The sequence below is a fragment of the Triticum dicoccoides genome, chromosome 3B (genome assembly GCF_002162155.2).
Source record: "Triticum dicoccoides isolate Atlit2015 ecotype Zavitan chromosome 3B, WEW_v2.0, whole genome shotgun sequence".
Classification (NCBI taxonomy): domain Eukaryota; kingdom Viridiplantae; phylum Streptophyta; class Magnoliopsida; order Poales; family Poaceae; genus Triticum; species Triticum dicoccoides.
In genome coordinates, this window is record NC_041385.1 from 361,705,244 (window position 1) to 361,717,108 (window position 11,865).

Below are 11,865 nucleotides of genomic sequence, written 5' to 3' on the forward strand. Positions count from 1 at the left end.
TTTAAACAAATGTGAAGCAGTACAAGAAATAAATCATATGCAAGATGCAAACAACATCATACTACCAAGTTAGAGGTCTCTCATCATTAGTGCCATTGCATATTCACAGCATTCCATATTCACAGCTTATGATATGTAAACTAAGGAGAAGGCATTTCAACAAATTAGAAGCAATAAAAGCTAGACACAATATGAAAGATGCAACCAATATCACTCTACCAAGTTAAAACTGTCTCGTCATAAGTGCCATTTCAACAAATTAGTAGCACAAGCTAGAAAAGAATGTGATATGTTACCTATATCACACTCCGAAGTCAAACATGTCTTATGATAAGTGATTGTTGCAGGTTACACAACAGTAGTAATTTGATGTAAGAACATGGTATGATAGACATATATTGTATGTTCTAGAAATAGGAACACGTGTCTTATTCAAATATAATGTGTAAAGTAAGCAGATGGAATTGAACAAAATTATAAGCAATACAAGCTAGACATCACACATAACATGCAACCACATATAACAATGCCAAGTTAGAGGGAGCACCGGTGATGGTGCACTAGGGGAGATGTGCTCATCATAAACACAACTTTGTTGAGTGTCTATGCATGTGTTGTCTTGGAAATCATCTTGGGGGGTGGAGGAGTAGAAACTGTAGAGGCCCTCCGTTTGGAAGGAGCACCTTTATCCGCTGCCTTGCTAACTTCCTTCCGCTTTATTGATTTTGAATTGTCAAGTAAAATCGACAAGAAAAAGCAATAAAATTCTCTATTCAGAACTCATTCATGCATGATACTGACAATCACTACTTTGATGTAAGGCAAACACATGATACCAGGATGGAATATGTACGAAAAACAGGACGGCATGGCATGTTCACAACTGTTTGTGTAAACTAAGCAGAAACCATTCCAACAAATAAGAAGCAATGCAAACTAGACACCACATGAAACATGCAACCAATATGACTCTGCCAAGTTAAAAGCGTCCCATCTTAAATGGAATTTCAACAAACTAGAAGCATCGCATGCTATAAATCATATGAAAGATGCAACTAATATCGCACTGCATATACTAAAGGTGTCTCGTCATAATGATTAATGCGAGATACAAGAAAAACAATAGTTTTATGTAAGGACATGCTTAATAGACAGATGTACTATGTACTAAATACAGGAAGGAATGTCACATTAACATGTATAATGTATAAGCTAAGCAGAATAGCACATGTAGTTTAACCAGATTGGAAGAATTACAATCTAGACACCATATGCAACATGCAATCACATATCACGCTACCAAGTTAGAGCAAGCACCTGTGATGCTAGTGTAGGGGAAATGCGGTAATCAACTACAGAGCTATGTTCACTATCTTCATCTAGCCTTGCTGTTTCTTGAGAATCATGTCGGGACGTTGACGCTGCATTCTTTAAATGAGGAGTAGTCCACTTGCCTGACTGCCTCATCATAAGAGGGATACACAAGAACATCAGTTTGATGTAAGAACATGGGTAATACACAGATGTACTAGTATGTACCAAAAAAAGAAAGGCATGTCATATTCAAAGGTATAATGTGTAAGCTAAGCAGATGCAATTTAACCAAATTGGAAGCAATACAAGCTAGGTATCCGGCTGGAGTGGTGAGCATGATCATCTAGGACCTGAGAGCCTAGTGGGAGGAGGGCTGCTTCGCCACCATCGCAGCTTTTTAGTTGGCTTCCTGGTGATGCCTGTCTTTGCTGGGCTTGTCACTGGCTCCTCTAGTGCCCTGACGAGCTATTTGTCTTCTGGTGCTCACGGGATGGTGGTTCATGTAAAAATATCTTTCCTTATCTTAATAAAGACCGACTTCGACCTTTCGAATACAAGCTAGACACCATATGGAACATGCAACCACATATGACACCGTGAAGTTAAAGCAAGCACCTGGGATGGTGGTTCATTGTGAGGGAGGTCATCAACTCCAGAGCTACGTTTATCGCCTCTATCTGCTGACACTGCACCCTTTATAGCGCTGTAAAGTGATGTGCCTACCCGCGAAGAAAGCTGGCATGACTTCTCTCTTTTCTTTGCTGCGTCTCTCGAGGCAGACTCTGAAATACCCTTGCATAAAAACACAGTAGTGAGAGTATGGGTGAAGTGTGTGCAGAACTAGTGCACTGTAAAAGTAGCAGATAGCAGGTGGCTGAAAAATAAATGACAGGAGACATATGATAGCTCTACAACATTGCATGGCAAACAAAATTAGATTCTACTCCATATGATTTTGTAGTATTTGAGCACAGGAAATGCAGGTACTCCTCCAGCACACCACCACATGTGGTCATATCTAAGATAACAGTTGACTGAAAATAAATAGGTTAGTCGATTTTTTTAATGAACCATCCGACCTATAAGGAACGGGCAGATGGCCTTCGTCTACCTCCCGCCAGTCACTGTTGATGATCTTTCCCGAACCGCCAGCGACCACCGGCCAAACCCCTGCCTCCATTGCCCCGCCCTCCCCTCGACCTCACACCACCGCCGTGCTTGGCAGCGCCCCCAGGCCATCCCTTTAATCCTGTCCGACCTCCAGATCGGGCGCTAGTAGCTCTAGGACCCACACGCCCCTAAGGTAAACACCGAGGCGCTGGTTCCCCGGCGTAATAGGCGTACTAGTGCCTGTTACGCCGGGGAATGCTTCCGTTAATTGGGAATCAACTGACCAGAAATTGAAATTCAGGGAGGCGACTGACCTCTAGCTAAGGTGAAATAGTATATGAGGAGAAACCTTGTGCATCACGAGTTACTAGGAACATCTAGTATCAAGAAGAAGCGGTCAACTAGTGTCTTCTGTGGGATGAATACCGTGCAAGCAGACACGTAAGATTTGCACAAATAAGGGAAGAGGAGTACCCTTATCGGTTGACAGTGTGGTCTCCTCCATATGTCACGGTGATCTTCTTTTTTTTCCCGGGGGAACCGATGTTTTGGAGAGCCGTGGATCCTTGGACAAACCGATGGCCAAATTGTTGACTATTTTTCCGTGGCCGTATATCGGCGGAGTGGAAGCAGAGTTGCGGGAATAGGAACAGCTCCGGTGCGGTGGACGGTGGCGAAGTTGGAGTGGCAACAGTGAGGCGTAGGACGACGTGGTTGCAGTGGATGACGACATCGGGGTATCGGCTCCGGCGTGATGGAGGAGGGTGGCGGTTGATGGGTGGGATGGGGTGGTGGACGGAGGACGCTGGGGTTTCGCGGCTGGTGGAGAGGTAGTTTTTGCACCTACGGAGTACGAATGGGGAATCGGACGGGTGGGCGGGGGGGAGGGGGAACCATGTTTTGGTCTGGGACGCGCTTGTTTTTGGCTTTTTTGAACAGAAGATGGGACGCGCTTGTTTGAAATTTGGGGAAAGTACAAACTTTGCCCCCCTGTTAAATTCCGGACCTAGTGCGGGTCAGGGGTAGGATGGTAATCCCAGGTATCCCAAATAGTGGGCGCGAGTGATTTCGGCCACGTGCATGTGTGCTTAGGCGGCCATTGTGTATGAATGTTTTTCAGAGGCGGTTGCCTGGCGTCTAGATGAAGCTACAAACCTACCCCGGTTTAGACCTTTGGATGTCGGGCCGGTAGGTTTCACGGGTCGGACTTATTAGAAAAGTAATTTCCTTGTACTACCAAACATTGGTCTCACGCGGTTTCGGGCGAGTAGAGGCTCTTTTGGCGCTTCGTTCAAGATTATGAAACACAAGCATTCACGTTTAGAGTACTCTTGAACTATGAGGATTGACCTAAATAGACAACGTTATATTTGACCTTGTATGTTTGAAAACCTCATTAAATTATCCGCTTCTTTTTGAAATTTTGACACTTGAAAATCCTATAACTACAATTATTTTGGAATGGAGGAGCTAAATTTGAATCTATTTTGTACACGACTACATATGCTATTATGTACAAAATCAGAGCAAAGATTGGTGCCCCCATAATTTAGGTATGATTTACAAATGCCATGATATCAAATTCAAATAATTGAATGGACTTCATGTTGAATTAGATTTTTTAAAACCACCTTAAGTTGAATTCAAATGTGTGCTAGTTCATAGGTAGCTATTTATAATGTTCATTGTGTAACTTTCGTATGTATAATGTGCTTTACACACACAACATGAACTATACTCACGTTTATATTCGATTGCTAAAGTGATGCATTGTCTGGAGTTCAAAATACTAACTATGTGGATCAGTTGTGTCAAATAATAACATAGACATGCTCAAATTCGATAGAATCTAGATGTCTGATGGATCAATGGTCGTTCCTTACGCGAATTGCAAATATCATGATCCCATCCTATTATTTGGATACAATTTATATCTTTAATCAATGTGTACATCAGTCTTTTACGTGTAGTTTCACTCTCCATCGGTGGTCTCTCACACATGCTCACACACTTTCTCCCGGGGTGTCTTGCTCGCACACATGCTGATAGAGGCAGAGGTGTCCCGTCTTTTGATGAGATGGTGGATTTCGCTTTGGTGGAAGTCGACTTTGACGATCCGACTACGAACGTGCGAGGACGTCGCGCCTTAGCAATCGCTAAACAACCTCCGAGAGGTTATTGACCACGCCGGAGCACGATCAACCTGACCACGAGGGTCTGTTTCCTGCGAGCAAACGAAGAACAAGCAAGAAACTAAGATTGCAATCTGGATATTGCGAATATAAGATGAAAGCTTTATTGATCAAGGTGGGGTTCTGTGACGCCTTTGTCTGGTCGTTGAACACAAACGAAGTACGCGAAGTTGCAGCTATGGAGAACTTTTAATCTAAACAAAACCCAAAGTCTAAACGATGCCCTAAGGGCTGCATATATGGAGGAAGAGGGGGGAATTCCGTGACCCTTGGTGGAGGGGTCCGAAATCAACCCTATCTCTTGTTTCCCCACACATACGGACTCTAAAAATAGCCTATACTTATGTATTTCGAAATTACATGGGCCTGGCCCAATAATAAGGTGACGCAGCACCTATAATAGCCTCGGGACGAAATTTATGAAGTGGCATCTTGTATATTTCGTCCAAGGCTTCATGCACCCATTATGGTGGCTTCAAAGTCCTGAAATCATCACTTGTAACTCCGTTCTTGTTCCCCTTGCGCATGCCATCATCTCCATGCTTGTTCTTAATCCAATGTTCATCCTTCTCCAAGCTAGGCCCTTCATTTGTAAGCAAAACAAATGTATCCAATTTAGGCAGCATCATATTCTCATGAACATTAGAATCATTACCAAGAAACGAAAGTACCTGGTAATTTAGTTGGCGTGCACGAGCTCTAGTAATTGGTACAGTATTTATAGCAGCAGGGGCTGTGGGTGTAACAATTGTATTGATGTCCTCATCAAGGCCAGTATATCAAAAATACAATTTGCAAAAGGCCACTAACACTAATCGAGGCGAAATTGATGGGGTTTGTGATGCGGAGCATCCTTCCATCATCCCCATGGACTCTACAGCAACACATCCAACCCCTCAAGGACCTATGACTCAAGCACGTGCAAGAGCCCTTGAAACCGAGGTGACATCACTCCTCTCACAATTCCCTTTCGATTCACATGAGACATGGTTACTACCTCAAACGGAAACGCTATGCATACTCAGGTACCAAGGAGTTCACCGTGAAGAAGCTAGGAAGCAAGGAGAACCGGAAGCGGAAGACATGCATGAAGACGGAGAGGAAAAAGCACCAAGGACCAGGGTGGCCGGACGATCCGGACGGCGGCCCGGACGATCCGGACAGAGCCCGGACGATCCGGACCCCGGCCCGGACGATCCGGCTAATTCGACCGAAGACTACAGAAGCCTCCCCCTGAAGCCGGATCATCCGGACCCCGTCCCGGATCATCCGGACCCTGCCCGGACGTCCGAACCGCCAGCCGGACATCCGGCCCTGCGCCTCCACCAGCCGAGTCTCCGGATCATCCGGGCCTCCACCCGGATCATCCGGACCAGCCCGGATCATCCGGCTTCGGACCCGGATCATCCGGCCAGCGCATGTGTGCGCGTGTTGGGCTGAGCCCATGTACCCCTTCGCCCTGATAGAGGCGGGGTGTCCCGATCTTTCGATGAGATGATAACTATCGATTTGGTGAAGATGACTTTGACGATCCGACTACGAACGTGCGAGGACGTCGCGCCTTAGCAATCGCTAAACCAACTCCGAGAGGTTATTGACCACGCCGGAGCACGATCAACCTGACCACGAGGGTCTGTTTCCTGCGAGCAAACGAAGAACAAGCAAGAAACTGAGATTCCAATCTGGATATTGCGAATATAAGATGAAAGCTTTATTGATCAAGGTGGGGTTCTGTGACGCCTTTGTCTGGTCGTTGAACACAAACGAAGTACGCGAAGTTGCAGCTATGGCGAACTTTTAATCTAAACAAAACCCAAAGTCTAAACGATGCCCTAAGGGCTGTATATATGGAGGAAGAGGGGGGAATTTCGTGGCCCTTGGTGGAGGGGTCCGAAATCAACCCTATCTCTTGTTTCCCCACACACACGGACTCTAAAAATAGCCTATACTTATGTATTTCGAAATTACATGGGCCTGGCCCAATAATAAGGTGACGCAGCACCTAAAATAGCCTCGGGACGAAATTTATGAAGTGGCATCTTGTATATTTCGTCCAAGGCTTCATGCACACATTATGGTGGCTTCAAAGTCCTGAAATCATCACTTGTAACTCCGTTCTTGTTCCCCTTGCGCATGCCATCATCTCCATGCTTGTTCTTGCTCCAATGTTCATCCTTCTCCAAGCTAGGCCCTTCATTTGTAAGCAAAACAAATGTATCCAATTTAGGCAGCATCATATTCTCATGAACATTAGAATCATTACCAAGAAACGAAAGTACCTGATAATTTAGTTGGCGTGCACGAGCTCTAGTAATTGGTCCAGTATGTATAGCAGCAGGGGCTGTGGGTGTAACAATTGTATTGATGTCCTCATCATCCTCCCCTTCTTGAAAAGAAGTCGTCCTCGACGGAAGTTCATCTTCCTCACCCAAATAAGGTTTCAAATCTGCAATGTTAAAAGTGGGACTAACCCCAAAATCTGCAGGCAGCTCAAGTTTATATGCATTATCATTTATTTTCTCTAACACCTTAAAGGGACCATCAGCACGTGGCATTAACTTTGATTTGCGCAAATCAGGAAATCTATCCTTACGCAAATGTAACCAAACAAGATCTCCAGGTGCAAACACAACATGTTTTCTACCCTTATCTCCAGCAAGTTTATATTTAGCATTGATGCGCTCAATGTTTTCCTTAGTTAACTCATGCATTTTTAAAATCAATTCAGCACGTTGTTTAGCATCAAAATTAACCTTCTCCGAAGATGGAAGAGGCAACAAATCAATAGGTGCACGAGGTAGGAAACCATACACAACTTCAAAAGGGCACATCTTAGTAGTAGAATGCAATGAACGATTATAAGCAAATTCAATATGAGGCAAGCATTCCTCCCACATTTTCTTATTATTCTTCAAAACAGCCCTAAGCATAGTAGACAACGTTCTATTGACTACTTCAGTTTGTCCATCAGTTTGGGGGTGACAAGTAGTACTAAAAAGCAGTTTAGTCCCCAACTTAGCCCATAAACATCTCCAAAAGTGGCTAAGAAATTTAGTATCACGATCTGAAACAATAGTATTTGGCACACCATGCAAGCGAATAATTTCACGAAAGAACAAATCAGCAACATTAACAGCATCATCACTTTTATGACATGGTATAAAGTGTGCCATTTTCGAGAATCTATCCACGACAACAAATATGCTATCCCTCCCCTTCTTTGTTCGAGGTAAACCTAAAACAAAGTCCATAGATATATCCTCCCAAGGAACACTAGGAACAGGCAAAGGCATATATAAACCATGAGGATTGAGTCGTGACTTAGCTTTTTGACATGTAGTGCAGCGAGCAATAAAACGCTCAACATCCCGTCTCATCTTTGGCCAAAAGAAAAGTGTAGCAAGTACGTCCTCCGTCTTCTTCACGCCAAAGTGTCCCATTAATCCTCCTCCATGCGCCTCCTGCAACAACAAAAGACGAACGGAGCTAGCTGGAATGCATAGCTTGTTAGCACGAAACACAAATCCATCGTTAACAACAAACTTGTTCCACATTCTTCCTTCTTTACAATTCTGCATTACATCTTTAAAATCAGCATCATGCACATATTGATCTTTGATGGTCTCCAAACCAAATATTTTGAAGTCAAGTTGTGAAAGCATAGTATAGCGACGAGACAATGCATCAGCAATAACATTTTCTTTTCCCTTCTTGTGTTTAATGACATAAGGGAAAGTCTCAATGAATTCAACCCATTTAGCATGTCTACGATTCAGTTTAGCTTGACTTTTAATATGTTTCAAAGATTCATGATCAGAATGTATAACAAATTCTTTGGCCCATAAATAATGTTGCCATGTTTCTAAAGTCCGAACAAGAGCATATAATTCTTTATCATAAGTAGAATAATTCAGACTAGGCCCACTCAATTTTTCAGAAAAGTATGCAACAGGTTTGCCATCTTGTAATAACACACCTCCTAATCCAATTCCACTAGCATCACATTCAAGCTCAAAAGTCTTATTAAAATCAGGAAGTTGGTGTAAAGGAGCATGTGTCAACTTATCTTTCAATACCGTGAAGGCTTCTTCCTGTGTGGTACCCCAAAGAAAAGGCACATCTTTCTTTGTAAGCTCATTGAGAGGTGCAGCAATGGTGCTGAAATCTCTCACAAAATGCCTATAGAATCCAGCGAGGCCAAGAAAACTCCTCACTTGCGTGACCGTTTTGGGTTGCGGCCAACTCTCAATAGCTTCAATCTTGGCTTTATCAACTTCAATTCCCTGTGGAGTAACAACATAGCCAAGAAAAGATACTCGATCGGTGCAAAAGGTGCACTTCCCAAGGTTACCAAACAAACATGCATCACGTAGAGCAATAAAAACAACACGTAAATGTTCCAAATGTTCTTCCAAAGATCTGCTATAAATCAATATGTCATCAAAGTAAACTACCACAAATCGTCCAATGAAAGCACGTAAAACTTCGTTCATTAATCTCATGAAAGTACTAGGTGCATTAGTTAACCCAAAAGGCATGACTAACCACTCATATAATCCAAACTTAGTTTTGAATGCTGTTTTCCATTCATCTCCCAATTTCATACGAATTTGATGGTATCCACTACGTAAATCAACTTTGGAGAATATTGTAGAGCCACTCAATTCATCAAGCATATCATCTAGCCTAGGAATAGGATGACGATAACGAATAGTAACATTATTAATGCCTCTACAATCAACACACATACGTGATGTACCATCCTTTTTCGGCACTAGAATAATAGGAACAGCACAAGGACTAAGGGATTCGCGTATATAACCTTTGTCGAGAAGCTCTTGTACTTGACGCATAATCTCCTTCGTCTCCTCTGGATTGGTATGGTATGGTGCACGGTTTGGCAGTGAAGCACCGGGAATTAAGTCAATCTGATGCTCAATCCCTCGAATAGGCGGTAATCCCGGTGGCACGTCTTGTGGAAAGACGTCAGCGAACTCCTGCAAAATGTTAGTGACAGCAGGAGGCAAAGAGGAAGGCACGTCCTCGAATGAAAATAATGCCTCTTTGCACACAAAAACATAGCAAACAGATTTGCTGAAATCTAGCTCATCAATATCAGATTTGGTGGCAAATAAACATGCACTTCTCAATTTAATTTCAGAAGCAACACTAGATGGTTTATTATTAGGCTTCATTTGTTGCTCAAATTCTTTTGCCACAATCTGATTTTCACTCTTATTCGTCTCCTTTTTTGCTTTATTAGCTCTATTAATATCATCTTTCAAAATGGAATCAGGAGTCATAGGAAGCAAAGTAATATTTTTATCCTTATGAACAAGAGTATAGTGATTGTTTCTACCATAGTGTACAGAATTTTTATCAAATTGCCATGGTCTACCAAGTAATAAGGAACATGCTTGCATAGGTACCACATCACAATCAACATAATCAGCATATGTAGATATACTAAAATGCACACGAACAGTACGTGTTACCTTAACCTTGCCGCTGTTGTTGAACCATTGGATGTAGTAAGGATGTGGATGTGGTCTTGTGGTGAGAGAAAGCTTCTCGACCATCTCCATGCTAGCCAAGTTGTTGCAGCTCCCTCCGTCTATGATGACGCGCACAGAACGTTCCTTCACAACTCCCTTAGTATGGAACAAATTGTGCCTCTGATTTTGCTCAGCTTGTGTGATCTGCACACTCAAAACACGTTGAGCAACTAAACATTCATACCTGTCAGCGTCTTCAGGAGCCATGTATTGCGTCTCATTATCAGAATCATCTCCACCATGTTCTTCACGTGTAATAAGAGCCAAAGTCTCCTCATCATAGTCACTAGCGGACTCATATCCACCATCCGCGGTAGCAATCATCACACGCGGAGATTTGCATTCTCTCGCATAATGACCTCCTCCCTTACAACGACGACAAATAATATCACTTGTGTGCCCTGTTGATGCTATGGAAGAAGAAGAACGCTGTGTAGGCCCCGCAGGTGCGCTCTTGGCAGATAATGGTGGTTGTGCCTGTTTTCTTGTATCACGGCTGGAGGTGGCACCTGATGGAGGTGCTGGTGCAGTTGAAGTAGAAGATGCACGTGGTGTCCATGATGAAGGTCGGCATGCAGAAAAGTTAGTTCGCCCCAATGCTTGTCGATCCTGCACTTCACGTTCAGCTTTACAAGCAAGATGGAATAAACGAGTGATATTAGTATACTCCTTATAGTCTAGAATGGTCTGAATCTCTCTATTTAATCCACCCAGAAAACGTGCAAGCATAGCTTCATTCTCCTCAACAATACCACATCTAATCATGCCAGTTTGTAATTCCTGATAATATTCTTCTACAGAATTTTTTCCTTGTCTTAAACGCTGCAATTTTTGAAGCAATTCACGTTGATAATATGGTGGAACCCAACGCGTACGCATAGCAGTTTTCAAAGCAACCCAAGTAGTTGGAATAGGATATAATCTACAATGTTCAGACCACCATACACATGCAAAACTAGTGAAAGCACAAACAGCAGCAGCAACTCGTCTCTCCTCAGGATATTGTAAACATGTAAATCGTTGTTCAGTTTCTAACTCCCAAGTAAGATATATATCAGGAACATATCTACCCTCAAATGGTGGAATATTCAATTTTAGTTTAGGAATATGGACATCATCTCGTACCTGAGGTGGTGGTGCAGACCTACCATTACGAATATATACGTGAGGTCGACCTTCTGGTGGTGGTGCTGGTGGCTGCTCGTAGATCTGATTTTGATCAACCTCATCCTCATAATCGCCCGCATACTCATCATCCTCCTGGGTACCAGCAACAGCAGTAGCAGGAGCCACAGAAGTATCAACAGCAGCACCAACAGTTTGGCCAAACGCAAGAGGAACACGGCTCGCTCGGTGAAGGTCTATTTCGCGACGTGGAGGTAGTCGTTGTTGTTGTTGTTGGAGAGGTGCGTTAGATGCAGCGGGTGGTGGTGGTGGAAGACGCGCGAGCAATTCATTAAATCTGTTATCGAGCTTTGTTTCGAACGTCTTCTCAAGGCCAGTGATCTTCTCCATGGCCTCTTCAAAATTTTTCAGCACATCTTGCACCTGTTCAGTCATCATTTGCTGAAACTTATCATGAAGCTCCTTGTTCGATAAATTCTCCCAGTCAATCTCGTCGGCTTGTGATCCTGGCATGGTTAGCAGCAATAGAAACACACAAGAATATGATCCTACAGACTACGAACAAGTGG